Genomic DNA, 17288 nt, shown 5'->3' with positions numbered 1-17288 from the left:
TGCAGAAGAAACGTGTCAGTTTGATGAGTCCTTTACATGCCCATGCACCTTTTTGAATTGTAATGGTTTTGTGATCACAGAAGAGATTTTTTATTTGATGCAATACATCTTGGAATCTACGTAAAGCCTTTTATTCCAAATAAACCCATAACCATATGATTTTTCACGAGGTGGAGGCTTCCTGTTGTTTTTTTATGGAGGCTGTTAACCACAAACCTACCAAACGGTTCTGTGGTGGAAGGAAGTTATTTACTATCTGGGACATTGCCACCCTGAAACATATTCTCACATGCCAGGTCGAGGTTGCCTGAGCTGGCTCAGCTGAGGAAGAGGAATTGCACCACTCGCTATCCAGCACTTTGATATCACATGCCTGATTGATGCTACCTTATGGTAAGCGTATTTCAGCTTCCCTGGGTGGTGGATGCACACACGGCAAAGACTCCTTTAGTCCTACACTCCTAGATTCTTTCCCATCAATATATACTAATGGATGAATGTTTTAATCACCAATCTGACTATACTACCAATGTTGATTTACAATTTGCCCAGTGCATTTTATTTAGAGACACCATCAATCAGATGATGGTGATGGAGATTTTGTATATGCTAATCACAATTTATTTTCTATATCACAGTATGTTGATATGTCAATACTCAACATTCAATTCTTATGTCGCGTGCACGCAGTCGGACATTCCCGACAACAAAATCCATGGGATTTTTTCCGACGGGTGTTGGCTCAAACTTGTCTTGCATACACATGGTCATACAATGTTGTCGGAAATTCCGAACGTCAAGAACGCTGTGACGTACGACGAGAAGAGAAAATTGAAGTTCAATAGCCAGTGCAGGCTCTTCTGCTTGATTCCGAGCATACATAGAACTTTGTGCGTCGGAATTGTGTACACATGATTGGAATTTCCGACAATGGATTTTGTTGTCGGAAAATTTGAGATCCAGATCTCAAATTTTGTGTGTTGGAAATTTCGATGGAAAATGTCCGATGGTTCCCCCCACACGGTCAGAATTTCCGACAAAAATCTCCCATCGAACATTTTACATCGGAAAATCCAACCGTGTGTACACAGCATTACCGCTACACTGTTTTCACTTTACTAGATTTGAGGTAGACATGTGCAGTTTGTTTTGTTCCGAATTGAATTTTCGTTTTTAAGGAAATTCAGATCTGAATTTCTGAATTAAAATAGTAATGAATTTAAACTAATCCGAAATAACGAAAAAAATAATTCAGACGAAACTCTAATTAGAATCAATTCGAATCCTTTTTGAAAAGTTTTTGAATCAATTTCGAGTAGTTTTAGAATTCAAAACGTTTTTGAATTCTAATAGTTTTCTAATTTCAAAAGAGAATAAAATATAGTATAAAATATAATATAGTAAAACAGAACAAAATAGAAAATAAAAGAACAGAATAGAAACAAATAAAATAGACGAGAATAACAAAAAAATTGAATAAAATAGAAAGAATATAACCATTTTCCTTTTTCGGAAATTCGGATGTTTCTGATTTTCCAATTCAAAATAGTACAGAATTTAAACGAATCCAAAATAATGAAAATTTTTTTTAATGAAATTCAAATTAGAATCGATTCAAATAGTTTTTGAATCAATTTCGAACAGTTTTCGAATCATTTTCAAGTAGTTTTCGAATTCGAAATGTTTTCCAATTCAAATAGTTTTCCAATTTCCAAAAAGACTAAAATATAGTATAAAATATAGTATAGTAAAACAGAACAAAACAGAATAGAATAGAATAAAATAGAAAGAATATAACCATCTTCTGAAATTCAAATTTCAAACTGAATAAATTCAAATTTGAATACATAAGAAAAGACTAGAATAGAAAAAAGAGGACAGACTAGAATAAATATACGTGGTCTCAACGGTGGATTCGCTAAGAGAACACTTTTATCGGGGAGGAAGCCCCGCCGCCCTCCAGTGGTCTCTGGCGCTTACCGGAGCCATCGGTAGCGTCCTTTCCACTGTGAGACTGGATACCGTGTCAGGGAAAGATGGCCCCCGCTTGGCTCCATACCATTGGATGACAGAATCAATGTCAAACCTGTGTCAATGGACTTAAAGGGGAAAACATTTTTTTATGGGATTTAAGAGTAAATATGAGATCTGAGGTCTTTTTGACTCCAGATCTCATATTTAAGAGATCCTGTCATGTTTTTTTCTATTACAAGGGATGTTTACATCCCTTGTAATAGGAATAAAAGTGACCCAAATGTAAAAAGAAAAAAGAAAAGGTTAAACAAATAAGAAAAAATAAAAACTTAAACTGCCCCTTCCCGTGCAGAAGCAAACTCATATGTAAGTCACGCCCGCATATGAAAACAGTGTTCAAACCAAACATGTGGGGTATCACCACGATCGGTAGAGCGAGAGCAATAGTTCTAGCCCTAGACATCCTCTGTAAGGCCGCGTACACACGCGGGGACTGTTCGGCCAACTTTGTCCGTCAAACAGTTTCGGCAAACAGTCCGCTCAAAATTAGCATGGACGGACATGGCCACACACGACGTACGAACAGTTTGCTGAAACCGTGCGCGATGACGTGAACGGCACGTACGACGGGACGAAAAATACGACGTCCTATACACTGCATTATAACTTTCGGTGTGTAAATCCTTTCTGAGCATGCGCGGAACTTAGTTTGTCGAACAAGCCTACACACGAGGGAACTGTTCGCTGAAACAAGGTTTCAGCGGACAGTTTTTCGGAAATTCCGAAAAACCTTGTTCAGCGGACTGTTCGCTGAAACTGTCCGCTGAACGCCCACACACGGGCGGACTGTCCGCCGAAACACTGTTCAGCGGACAAAGTTGGCCGAACAGTCCCCGCGTGTGTACGCGGCCTTACTCAAAACATGCAACCTGTAGGAAATTTTAACCATCGCCTATGGAGATTTTTAAGGGTCATAGTTTGTTGACATTCCAAGAGCGGGCGCAATTTTGAAGAGTGGCATGTTGGGTATCAGTTTACCCATCTTAAAATTATCTTTCACAATATAAAAAAATTGGGCAAAATTTACTGTTGTGTTATTTTTTTATTCAAAAATTTTTTTTTTTGCCCAAAAAATTGCGCAAATACGGCGTGACATAAAGTATTGCAACGACCGCCATTTTATTCTTTAGGGCAGTGATGGTGAACCTTGGCACCCCAGATGTTTTGAAATTACATTTCCCATTATGCTCAACTATACTGAAGAATGTATGAGCATCATGGGAAATGCAGTTCCAAAACATCTGGGGTGCCGAGGTTCACCATCACTGCTCTAGGGTGTCTGAAAAATATTTATATAATGTTTGGGGGTTCTAAGTAATTTTCTAGCAAAATTTTTTTTTTAACTTTTAAAGACCAAGTTTGAAAAATAGGCTCAGTCCTTAACTAGTTAAATTCGTCCTTTGCTTTATCGTCATTATCCGATAAGCCCCTCGCCCGCAGACCTCGACAACCAACGGCCAGGGTTGTTGGGAAGAGGCCCTTGTCCTCATCAACATGGGGACAATGTGCTTTGGAGTGGGGGGGGCTGCGCGGATTGTCCGGCGGACTTCAGTTTGCCGGACTTTTCCACCCGATTGTTTGATCGTGTGTACGTGGCATTATGTTCACTAACAGCCAAATTGGAAAGGAAATTCCAATACCTATAATTTATCAGTTAGTTATTATTTCAAATTTTTGGATTTTCTTTCCAATTTTTGATTTTTGATTTTTGAATTTACGAATTTAAGAATGTACGAATTTTCAAATTTATGAATTTTTACATTTACAAATTTTTGAATTTTCAAATTTACAAACGTACTATTTTATTAAATTTTCGAATTTACAAATTTACCAATTTTTTCTAATTCACAGAAAAGGATTATAACGAAGGACCCGAAAAACAAACAAAAAGAGAAAAAAAACGAATGAAACGAAAATTAACCAATTTTTTGGCAGTGCACATTTTACTTCTGATGCAGAGATTTTAGTTTAACCACTTCAGGACTGCCGTATTGCCAATGTACGTCAGCACAATGGCACAGGCAGGCACAATCACGTACATCTACGTGATTGCCTTCCAGCGGGTGGGGGGTCCGATCGGACCCCCTCCCGCTGGTTACGGCGGTCCGATTCGGTCCAGGAGCGCTCCGTGATGAGGGGATGGCCGTTGGTTTTCGGCCACCCCCTCTGGATCGCTCCTGGCCAATGAGAAGCTTCCTCCCCTGTGTATTGTTTACACAGGAAGGAGGAAGTGATGTCATTCTCCTCGGGGCGGTCTTTTTGACCGGACTACGAGGAGAAGAGTAAAAGTAAGTGTGCACCAACACTACACTGACATGTAGGTACACACAGGCACACAAACCCCCCCCCCGATCCCCCCCCCCCGATCGCCCCCCGATCCCCCCCGCCCCCCCTCCCCCCCCAGTCACAGTGTCACTGATTGCATTGATCATTTCTTTACTGATCAATGCATTCAGTGTCAGTTGTGACAGTAAAAACTGTCAGGACAGTTAGTGTTAGGTCCAGGGTAGCCCCCTATCACCCCCCAATAAAGATTTAACCCCCTGATTGCCCCTAGAGTTAACCCTTTCACCCCCTTTTGCCAGTGTCACTAAGCGATCATTTTTATGATCGCTGCATGTGTCGCTAGGTAGCTAGTTATTTTTTTAGGTTCACCGCCAGGTTTTTATATCGCTAGGTACCCCGATATACTACCCAATAATGGGTTTAACCCCCTGATTGCCGCTAGTTAACCCTTTCACCCCCTTTTGCCAGTGTCACTAAGCGATCGTTTTTCTGATCGCTGCATTAGTGTCGCTACAGTCGCTAGGTAGCTAGTTATTTTTTTAGGTTCACCACCAGGTTTTTATAGCGCTAGGTACCCCGATATACTACCCAATAATGGTTTTAACCCCCTGATTTCCGCTAGTTAACCCTTTCACCCCCTTTTACCAGTGTCACTAAGCGATAATTTTTCTGAACGCTGCATCAGTGTCGCTAGTGTCGCTAGGTAGCTAGTTATTTTTTTAGGTTCACCGCCAGGTTTTTATAGCGCTAGGTACCCCGATATACTACCCAATAATGGTTTTAACCCCCTGATTGCTGCTAGTTAACCCTTTCACCCCCTTTCACCAGCGATCACAGTATAAGTGTCACTGGTGACGCTGGTTAGCCAGTTAGTTATTTAGGTTCCCCGTCAGGTTTTTATATAGCGCCAGGGACCCCCATATACTACCTAATAAAAATTTGAACCCCCTGATTGCTCCTAGTTAACCCTTTCACCACTGATCACCGTATAAGTGTTACGGGTGACTGGTTAGTTTGTTTTTTATAGCATCAGGGCACCCACCATTTATTACCCAATAAAGGTTTAACCCCCTGATCACCCGGCGGGTGATATCAATTAGGTTTTAGGGTCAGGGTCTGCGTCGCCCCAGGCAGCGCTAGGTTAGTGCCAGTACCGCTAACACCCACACGCAAAGCATACACCTCCCGTAGTGGTATAGAATCTGAACAGATCAATATCTGATCTGATCAGATCTATACTAGCGTCCCCAGCAGTTTAGGGTTCCAAAAAAACGCATTGTTAGCGAGATCAGCCCAAATACCTGCTGGCACCTGCGTTTTGCCCCTCTGCCCAGCCCACCCAAGTGCAGTATCGATCGATCACTGTCACTTACAAAACACTAAACACATAACTGCAGCGATCGCAGAGTCAGGCCTGATCCCTGCCATCGCTAACAGGTTTTTTGGTAGCATTTTATATTCAAATCCGGAAGGCAGTGCTTGGTTTTCGGGGTCCCGTACGTGGCTAGGCTCCCAAAAAGTCCCCCACATGTGGTATCCCCGTACTCGGGAGAAGCAGCAGAATTTATTTTGGGGTGTAATTTGACTTCTGCCCATAGCATGTGTGAGCAATATATCATTTAGTGACAACTTTGTGCAAAAAAAAAAAAAGTTTGTAATATTCCCGCAACTTTTGGCAAAATATAAAATATTCCATGGACTCAACATGCCTCTCAGTAAATAGCTTGGGGTGTCTACTTTCCAAAATGGGGTCATTTGGGGGGGTTTTGTGCTATTTTGGCATTTTATGGACTTCGAAACTGTGATAGGTAGTGAGGAGTTAAATCAAAAATTTGCACCCTTAGAAATCCTGAAGGTGGTGATTGGTTTTCGGGGTGCCGTGCGCGACTAGACTCCCAAAAAGTCCCACACATGTGGTATCCCCGTACTCAGGAGAAGCAGCAGAATGTATTTTGGGGTGTCATTTCACATATGCCCATAGCATGTCATTTAGTGACAACTTGGTGCAAAAAAAAAAAAGTTTGTAATATTCCCGCAACTTGTGGCAAAATATAAAATATTCCATGGACTCAACATGCCTCTCAGTAAATAGCTTGGGGTGTCTACTTTCCAAAATGGGGTCATTTTGGGGGGTTTTGTGCTATTTTGGCATTTTATGGCCTTCGAAACTGTGATAGGTAGTGAGGAGTTAAATCAAAAATTTGCACCCTTAGAAATCTTGAAGGTGGTGATTGGTTTTCGGGGTGCCGTGCGCGACTAGACTCCCAAAAAGTCCCACACATGTGGTATCCCCATACTCGGGAGAAGTAGCGGAATATATTTTGGGGTGCAATTCCACATATAACCATGGCATGTGTGAGCAATATATCATTTAGTGACAACTTTTTGTAAAAAAAAATTTTTTTTTTTTTTTGTCATTATTCAATCCCTTAGGACAAAAAAAATAAATATTCAATGGGCTCAACATGCCTCTCAGCAATTTCCTTGGGGTGTCTACTTTCCAAAATGGGGTCATTTGGGGGGGATTTGTACTGCCCTGCCATTTTAGCACCTCAAGAAATGAGATCGGCAGTCATAAATTAAAAGCTGTGTAAATTCCAGAAAATGTACTCTAGTTTGTAGACGCTATAACTTTTGCGCAAACCAAAAAATATACGCTTATTGACATTTTTTTTACTAAAGACATGTGGCTGAATAAATTTTGCCCTCAATGTATGACTAAAATTTAGTTTATTCGATTTTTCTTATAACAAAAAGAAGAAAATATCTTTTTTTTTCAAAATTTTCGCTCCTTTTCCATTTATATCGCAAAAAAAAAAAATCGCAGAGGCAATCAAATACCATCAAAAGAAAGCTCTATTTGTGGGAAGAAAAGGACGCAAATTTCGTTTGGGTGCAATATTGCATGACCGCGCAATTACCAGTTAAAGCAGCGCAGTGCGAAATTGCAAAAGGTCCTTAAGGTATTTATTGGTCCGGAGCTGAAGTGGTTAATGTGCATGTGGTTATGTACTAATTGCTTGATCACTATGGTGTAAATTCTGATCTTATCTATCTATCTATCTATCTATCTATCTACTTCTGCACCGTGTATTATTATTTTTTTTAGCCTTTTTGTGGCATGTTTTTGGAGTGACACTATTCATTTGAATGGGCCTCCCTCCGCTCCAAAGAGGCTCAAGCACCACATTTTTTTTTTGCATAGAACCAGGAGCTTTTGGCGCTGCAATTTTTTTGCCACGATTTTAGCGTGTTTAGCTTTGCAAAATCGCACCACGTTTGGGGTACCATTAAGAAATAATGGCAATGCAAATGAGTCCCGTGTTTTGTCGCAATTCTGCAATCGTGAGCAGAATCACGATTCCAGTATGCTCAGGTGTGAACGGAGCCTTAAATATTAGATACAATGAGAAAAAAGGCCTTCGCGCTACTATTTAAAGTGTAAAATCACAAAAAAACTTATTTTGAAAATGATAAATATATGTATAAATGTGATAAAAAACCTCATACAGACAAATGAAGTGAATAAACGCACTTAAATCAAACAAGTGTCACTAAAACGTGTAAACATGCAAAATAGCCATTAAAGTGCTAATAACTGCCGCTGGACCTAGTAGTATTCACATAATACCAGTAGCTGAAAAATAAAATAAATAGTGGTCCTGCGCAAATACTAAATATGATAATAAAAGTGCTAGTGCTTAAATAAATAAATAAATATACAAAAAGGTAGTTCAAAATCATCAGGGGATGATGAAGTCACGTGATTGACATAACGCGTAGGGAGTGGCCCTCACAATACCGGAAGTGATGTAAGACTGGCGGAAGACGCCAGGACAAAAACAGCAAATTCTCCTGCGCTCTGATTTCTTGGTCTTTGAAATGTGATATATACAGTTTGAAATGGTGTAGTCACTAAGTCTTGCAGCCCTCCTTTAGAACATTGGGTGTTCAAATACTAAAGAGAGAAAATACAAAAGAGGGGAAGGCGCACTGACCTAGTGCATTACCATAAAACAGCTTTATTTAAAATTAAATCAAATAGCAAAATGGCTACTCACAAACGAGTATTGATCACAGGCAAAATCAATACAAATAGATCCATCGCACCAAACGTTTGGCGAATCCAGACCAGATATCCGAGGAATTTGGTGAATACCTCTACGGAAATGGCTAACGCGTTTCGGGAGTGACCCCCCTTTCTTCAGAGCCAAAAAGGGCAATGGTCTCTCGCTGGAGGCTACCAGTATATATATATGGAGGCCTCTGAACCCATGTGGTCGGAAAGGTCATGAAGCTCCACCCCAAAAAAAAAAAACCCAACCCACCCATTCACATATAGGGAAACAATTTCTAGTAAAGCCCCTCTATGTAAAAGAGGAGGCAACTGCAAGTGTCCCATCTTTTGCAAAAACACACGCGTGTGCTCATACACACACGTGTGTGGGTGTACATATGCACATGGTTCACTCTAATTTACTTGTTAACTTAATATGCACCTATCAGTATACTCAAGAGGGACAGGGCTTTACCTTATTTTATTTTATTTTATTCCATAATATATAGAAACCGGAAGACGCCAGGACACCATTTTCATTGTGTGCTGTTTTATTTATTTCTAAATGTGAGAGTCTTATTCGTTTTTTTATTTAAGAAACCGCTCGTTTTTAACAATACTGCACTATTGGAGCCTTCTCTTCTCTTTTATGTGATTATATGGAGTGGCATTTGTTTATGGACACCGCTGCCTATACCACAGTACAACTATTACAGGAAAGAATGGCCCTCTGGTGGCCCGTGGTGGATGTTCATAACTGGGGAAATATTTACTGTTGAGGACCCCCTGCTGGTTAAAGAGAGAACGGAGGCTGCCTATTCTATTTGATGTGCCTATTTTCCTTAAAGCGGAGGTCCACCCTAAAGTGGACCTTCCGCTCATCGGAACCCTCCCCTCCTCCGGCGCCACAATTGGCACCTTTCAGGGGGGAGGGGGGTGCAGATACCTGTACAGTACAGGTATCTGCACCCACTTCCGGGATAGCTCTCTGCAGAAAGGGGCGTAGATTACGCCCCTTTCCGCAAGTGCCCGCCCCTTTCCGCAAGTGCCCCGCTGCCTGCTGGGAAACACACAGATCCCAGAGGCAGCGGGGACCGTCCTTATTGCGCAGCACGACTTGCGCATGCGCAGTAGGGAACCAGGAAATTAAGCCGAAAGGCTCCATTTCCTGATTCCCATACCCAAGATGGCGGCGGCAGCACCCGAGAGACGATCTAGAGATCGAATTTGGGTGCCGACATCGCGGGCGCGCTGGACAGGTAAGTGTCACTATTTTAAAAGTCAGCAGCTGCAGTATTTGTAGCTGCTGGCTTTAAAAAAAAAAAAAAAAAACGCGGAGTCCTGGCGGACTACCGCTTTAAAGTAGAGGTGAGAGTTCTGGGAGCTCATATTCTTTCCTTTCTAGATGAATATGTTTTAACCACTTCCTCTCTGAGTTGAGTCTATCAGAATACCTTTGGTGCTGTTGAATATACCTAAAGACTTGCTATATGGACTAGATTTTGAACTACCTTTTTGTATATTTATTTATTTATTTAAGCACTAGCACTTTTATTATCATATTTTGTATTTGCGCAGGACCACTATTTATTTTATCTTAGATATTAGATATTTTCCATCTATCTAGTTGTTTGGTCTATATATCTCTAGGTCTGTCTGTCTATCCATCAGTCCTATTGTTTGATCAATGTATCTTCACTTCATGCCTATCTATCTATCTTGTTTTTTGATCTATGTATGTATGTATATATATATATATGTCTATCTCCGCGTGTGTCTGTCTGTCTATCCACCCATCTGTCTGTTTTCTTGTCTGATATACTGTATGTATCCATTAGGCTCCATTCACACCTAAGCATAGTGCAGTGATAGCTGCTGCACAACATTTTATTTTTAGAGTTTTTGTGTGTTTTTTGTGGCACGGTCTGATGCCTTGTACACACGGTTGGATTTTCCGACGGGAAAAGTCAGATCAGATTATGTTGTCGGAAAATCCAATCGTGCGTGGGCTCTAGCGGGCTTTTTCCATCTGAATTTACGACGGAAAAAGTTTGAGAGCAGGACCTAAAATTTTCCGACAACAAAATCCGATCGTGTGTATAGAATTCCGGCGCACAATGTGCCACGCATGCTCAGAATACATTTGGGGATGAAAGCTATTGGCTACTGGCCTCTACGTAGTCCCATTGTACGTTTTGTACGTCACCTCTTTTTTATTTTCTGACAACTTTGTGCGACACAAGTTTTGGACAAAATCCGTCGGGAAAAATCAGACGGATTTTGTGGTCGGAATGTCCGACCGTGTGTACAGGGCATTAGAGTGGCACCATTCATTTGAATGGGCCTCCCACCGCTCCAAAAACGCTCCAAAGAAGCTCATGTACCAAATCAGAGAGTTTGATGATGTGATTTCTGCAGTTATTTTAGCGCATTTAGATGCGGCAAAATTGCACCGCATTTGGGGTACCATTTGGAAATAATGGCATCGCAAAAGAGTCCCATGTTTTGCTGCGATTTTGGAATTGCGGCCAGAATCACATGTTTCCGCCCACAATTCCAGTATGCTCAGGTGTGAACGGAGCCTTAAATTTAGATATTACCTATCTATCTATCTTGTTGTTTCAGTTCTATTGTTTGATCAATGTATCTTCACTTCATGTCTATCTATCTATCTATCTATCTATCTATCTATCTATCTATCTATCTATCTATCTATCTCAAAAAAACATCTACGAGGTAAATGAATAAATCAATTCACCCATAGAAAAAACAGCGCATATTACTCTATAGAAGAAAAATTGTTCTGGTGCAAACTCTTATTCTACGGAAAACATATGTATATACTCCAAAAATTGATCATACAAAATTGTTATTGTCCATAATAACTATCTGTATGTCCAGTTTATGCTAAATGCTTAAGATAGTTTCAGTGAGAAAAAAAAACTGAAACAAAGTTATCTATTACAGTCCATAGGAAGCATAGGAAGCAAAACTGAAACAAAGTTTTCTGTCACAGATCATAGGGGGTATACAATGCAATCCTTCCTTAACGTGATTTAGACTTCCAGCAATGCAGTGCAATGTTCCCAAATTTGCTGGGGGATAATCCCAAGCATGAAGCGACCCCCTTTAATTTTATTCTTACCAGATCTGCCTGGTTACACGAGCTTTCAGATATCACTCCTCATCGGCTGGATCTCATCCGCTTCATGAGCACCAGGTAATTCCACTCTGACGCGTTTCGTCGTATTGACATCATCTGAGGGTCAGACCCTCAGATGATGTCAATACGACGAAACGCGTCAGGGTGGTAGTACACGTGAGCAGCATAGAGTAACTGACAGGAGGGAGGAAAAGACGCACAGCTAAAACCGTGAGCTATTATATGGCGACAACCTGTAGCGGCTGATGCTAATATATCTCCCTGCACCAGACTATCGTAAAGAACTATGCATGTAGAGTGAACCAATGTCTTTAAAGGATTGTTTTTTATCTCGAATTACCTGGTGCTCATGAAGCGGATGAGATCCAGCCGATGAGGAGTGATATCTGAAAGCTCGTGTAACCAGGCAGATCTGGTAAGAATAAAACTAAAGGGGGTCGCTTCATGCTTGGGATTACCCCCCAGCAAATTTGGGAACATTGCACTGCATTGCTGGAAGTCTAAATCACGTTAGGGAAGGATTGCATTGTATACCCCCTATGATCTGTGACAGAAAACTTTGTTTCAGTTTTGCTTCCTATGCTTCCTATGGACTGTAATAGATAACTTTGTTTCAGTTTTTTTTCTCACTGAAACTATCTTAAGCATTTAGCATAAACTGGACATACGGATAGTTATTATGGACAATAACAATTTTGTATGATCAATTTTTGGAGTATATACATATGTTTTCCGTAGAATAAGAGTTTGCACCAGAACAATTTTTCTTCTATAGAGTAATATGCGCTGTTTTTTCTATGGGTGAATTGATTTATTCATTTACCTCGTAGATGTTTTTTTGATGTTTTCAGTGGTTTTATTTATTTAAAGCCTTTTAATACAGCTGCTTAAATTCCACAGCTCCCAGTTAGAAAGCACACCATTTAGTGCTAGCGCTTTTGTTTGCTTGGTCAACGGGCGGAGGTTACCCAAAGCAAAGGTGTTTATTCTATCTATCTATCTATCTATCTATCTGTCTATCTGTCTATGTCCATATTTATCTTTCTCTCCAATCGTTATACTTAATTCTATCTTTGTGTTTCTTATATATTGACCTAAAAACCCCACATCAAGCAAATGTATACATCTGTGGCTTTGAATCTACCTTCCCTAAAATTGAATTCATTTTTTCCCCTTTAACCAATTAAAATATCTGCTATCAAAGCCTTTTATCTGCTATGTAATTGGATTCTCCAATTCTCAATTTTTTTTTCGAGGGAGCCTGGGAAATGATGGCATGTATATTTTGACAAAAAAAGAGTGGCACTTTTTGATTAAAAATTTCTCCTCGGTTCGTTCCTTGCTGAGCATTTCTTTATGTCTCCTGAATTTACTGACCCTAAAAGAAATATTCTACAACTTGAAAAACTTTAATCAAAGGTATGCTACAGGCACATTGGCACAGAGCTGTCAGAATGTTAAATAAGGAACTGAGATTCCCAGCTGCTTCTGGTACACAATGAAACAGACTATCATAAAAATTCTAAAATTACGAGAGAAATATATTTATTGTTTAAATTTTAATCTTCTCAGCATCAATCATTATTTTTTCATAGGAATAAAAACTTAAAAGAAGATACAAAGAATACCTATATATATATTTTTAATATAGGCAGTAATTCCAGTTTTTTTTTTTTTAATTAGTGCTATAAGCTATATTAATTCAGTGCTGGCCAAACACAGAGCACTGGTTGTATCCCGATTCATGCTGGGTAGTACGCAGCAGGACACAGTACAGGAGAAACACTCACAGAGGTAGCAGGTTAATATAAATATTTTCTGAAGCTCTACAGGGTGTTAGTGGTGACTACAACCTTACCATTCAACTTCTGTATGCAAAGTGATTCATTAAAAATGAAACCAAGATAGGAAACATCCCATTTATTGCTGCAAACTTGCAAAGGAATAAAGAAATAAGGACACACGCAAAGTTTTAAGGGGCACTTGCTTTAAAAAAAAAAGTCAAACAGCTCATTTGGTCTACCTTAAAGAGGGTATAAACTGTGGAACCCATACCCAAAGAAGCCAGGGAGAGAAAAAAAGACCAATCACCAGTATTACCTGTAGACTTCCCATTACATTCCGTGCCGTCAGTAACCATGAAATCAGACCGAGACAGAAGTACAGTTAAATCACACTTGTTTAATAATAAAAGTAAAAAGAAATGTAGTCAAAAAATAGACAAAGTTCAGTAACCGGTACGCATAGTCAGCCAAGCCAGAAGTCAGGGATCAATGTAGTGGAACAGCGAGCAGGATCTGGAGCCAGAAGGGATGTCAGCAAAGCCAGTCTTTAAACAGGAACACAGGAGCTGTTTATGGTGATGTTGACCAAGGCAAAGGCAGAGATCCTCAGGACTGGACAGCTTAAGTAGGCAGGACTGACGAGCAGGATCAACAGCTGAGTAACTGTGGAGCCATAATTCAGATTTTACCACTTCAAGTCCAATATGTCATATGATGGCCTTTCGGAAGGAAGTGGTTAAATGCATCCCCCAGGCATGCTATTTAAACAAATTTTACATGTTAATGTTGCCCTTTCAACATTATTAAAATTGCTGTTCCCCACCAAACAACATTTTTAAGACATAGATTTTTTTCTTTGGTACATATTTCCCGGGACAGTCCCCCCATACCATATGTTTGACAATAACTTGCCTATTTACCTGGAAAATGGCCATTACTGTTTTCTTAACATTTACCTCCCATTTACTTATTTACTTCAATGGAGTTTGGATTCGGCATCCAAACTTTACTCAGGTTCTACGAACCTGCCTCAAACTGAACCAAGGTATATTCAGCTGATCCCTACTCCCGATGACTCAGAGGCTGAATCATTAACCACTATTTTCTGTACCCATCCCTGAAGCCAGCTTTCTATCCATGTACATCCCATTTCTTCTATACCACTAGATCTTAGTTTGTAAAACTAAGCCTTTGTGTGGTTCAGTGTCAAATGCCTTGGCCAAATCTGAATAAATTATATCTACTGCCCTAACATTATTTAGTTTACCACAGACTTCCTCATAAAATGTTAACAAGTTTGACGTGAAAGAACAGCCTTTCATAAATACTTTTTGGTTCTTTCTTCTGATAAATTCTTCAATAAAGTCCTTTATCATTCCCTCAAACATCTAGAATATTATCAATGTTAGACTGACTGGTCAATGGTTCCCTGGTATAGATATACCCATCATTTTTATGAGTGTACACCAAAGAAAATGTATGAAGCACATCTATGTTTTCCTTGTCATCTGTTACCAAATGTTCATATTAATCCTTAATGGGGTCTACAAGTCATGCCCTTATGGTTTTACTGTGGATATATCTGTAGAATTTTTAGCGGCTTGTTCTTAATTTCCGTAGCAACATGATTCCCACAGTTTTCACTGATTGCTCTCTTGCATTCCTTATTGCATTCCTCATAAATGCCGAAGCTGTTCCATCTGTTTTATCTCTTTTTCAAGGGTCAGATTTTTTTTTCTAGTCTAGAATTTAGCACTTTTAGCACTTTTTAATACACTGACAAATGCCAATGTTTACCACAGCCCTCCTCCTCTATCATGCCTAGCGTGACACTGGAGGTTACCTGCAGGTGGGCTGGAGGCCCCAAGCACACCCTACTGTTTATGCTTTTTCCTGCACCCATGGTCACATTTTACATTTTGTGCAATCTGTCGCCTGATCTATCCACGAGGTAATCACCTTGGTACGTATGGGTTCCTTTTTTTTTGTGCATATTTTTTCATTTATTCACGTATTCTGGTGTTCATATCCATATGACTGTCTTACACACTTTGTACCTTAGCCTCATTCACTTGGGTAGAGTCCTTTGGTTCCTATTGGTATAATCTTGTTCTCTTTTACTCCTTTTACTTAAATCTCCTCACTGGATTTGGTTTTCACTTGGTTCACATCATCTTTATTATATGCAGGCTCTGTATAGCATACCACCCTTTCTTTTCACAGACTCCCTTGGAGCCTTACCTTGTGTTACCACCCACACCATAACTTTCAGGGGAGTGTGATTGGGTGTTTGCCCTGTATGCAGTGTGGCTTCCTCAGCTCCCGGACCAGACGACTCATTCTAGTGTCCCCCCCCCCCCCAGTTGCAGTTTTACATACCCCTGTTTTTCCAGTCCCATGTAAGTAACGAGACTGATGAAATGTCTTTACACGAAACGCGTAGATAGGATGCAACCTTGTTTTAGTTAATTATCTTTGTAATTATCAACCCCCTTATTATTTGCTATTCTCTTACATGGAGTACACACTCCATACATTATTAACTGGAATGTGCTGCCATTTTGGTTTTAAGGTTGTACGTACATGAACTATATGAATATTTTTTTATATGTCATTTTCATATGTCTATGAACTGTACTTCTTTCAACATTTACATTATGTAGTGGCTTTTAATGTACTGCATACTGAGTGTGATTCTATACCCTCTTTTATGTGAATAAAGTCATTTAGTCACTATATATATATATATATATATGTTTGTTTTGTTTATCTGCCACTTGACTCATACAAAGTCCCAACTTCCTTTCTATTACTCACTTAAAGCACTCCTACTTCTACTGTTTGTTATTCATATTTGGGCCCAATTTGTATCACAGAAATAAAAAGGCAGCTTACTGATGTTGGCTTTTTTGAACTTTAGGGTTTTTGTGGTGCCCACATGCCTCTCCTTCCTGTAATCGCCCTATTATTGATCACTGTTGACTAAGTTGTTAATAAATCTAACAGAGCATTTTTTCTAGTTGGGGCTTCCACCATCTGAGCCATAAAACTGTCCTACAAAGTGTTCACGAACCAGCTGACTAAGACCATTTGTGTCTAATTCATATCTGGATAATTAAAGTCTCCCTTAATAATAACATGACTCCCCACTCTTTCTATCTGAGAATGGAGATTCAATTCTTCCTCGCCCTTGATGCTGGGTGGCTTATATTATACTCCTAAAATTAATATACTGTCGCTCTTGTTTGAAGTTCTAGCCCTAAAGACTCTGCTCCATCACCACACCTATTGCCGTTATCCTCCTTCACACTCACCTAAAGATGGTTCTTGACATATAGACATTCCCCTCCACCTCTTCTACCAACCCTATTCATCCGAAACTAAGTGTACCCTTGGATATTTGCAGTCCAGTCCTGTCAGCAGTCCATCCAGGCTTTTGACACTCCCATGAAGTCATAATCCTCAAACATCATAAATTCTAGCTAATTCATTTTATTTTCCAGACTTCTAGCATTTGTGAATTTGGCTTGCTCTTGTATTGCATTTTATAAAACTTATAATTGATTTAGGTGATGTGCTTTCTCCGTTGACAAGTTTGAGTCCCAACATCTCCCCTCCATTTTCCACCCACCACTGAGATCGTCTTGTAACTGCATTTTCTCTTGATTACTATGTACTTTCTTTGAGCTGAACTGAAACCACACTAAATGACTAAACTACTAATACCAACAACCAATATCTTATGGAGATGAAGAGAAGAAGACATTTTGGAAGTCCAGTCTGAATGACAGCCATGTCTCCCTCCATACAGTGGAAGGAACCACTAGCCACTTCTGAAGGAACCCTACTGTTCCACGGAACCCTGGTTGAGAATGGCTGTGCTGTGCTATAGTGTAAAGTGGTCTCATAAATGGTCACTGCTATTACATGTAATGCAGAATAAAACATGTATCACGTTTTTGGG

The sequence above is a fragment of the Lithobates pipiens genome, unplaced genomic scaffold (assembly GCF_037356315.1).
Source record: "Lithobates pipiens isolate NorthernLeopardFrog02 unplaced genomic scaffold, aLitPip1_a1.2 Scaffold_3, whole genome shotgun sequence".
NCBI classification, from domain to species: domain Eukaryota; kingdom Metazoa; phylum Chordata; class Amphibia; order Anura; family Ranidae; genus Lithobates; species Lithobates pipiens.
Note: the sequence above shows the minus strand (reverse complement) of the source record.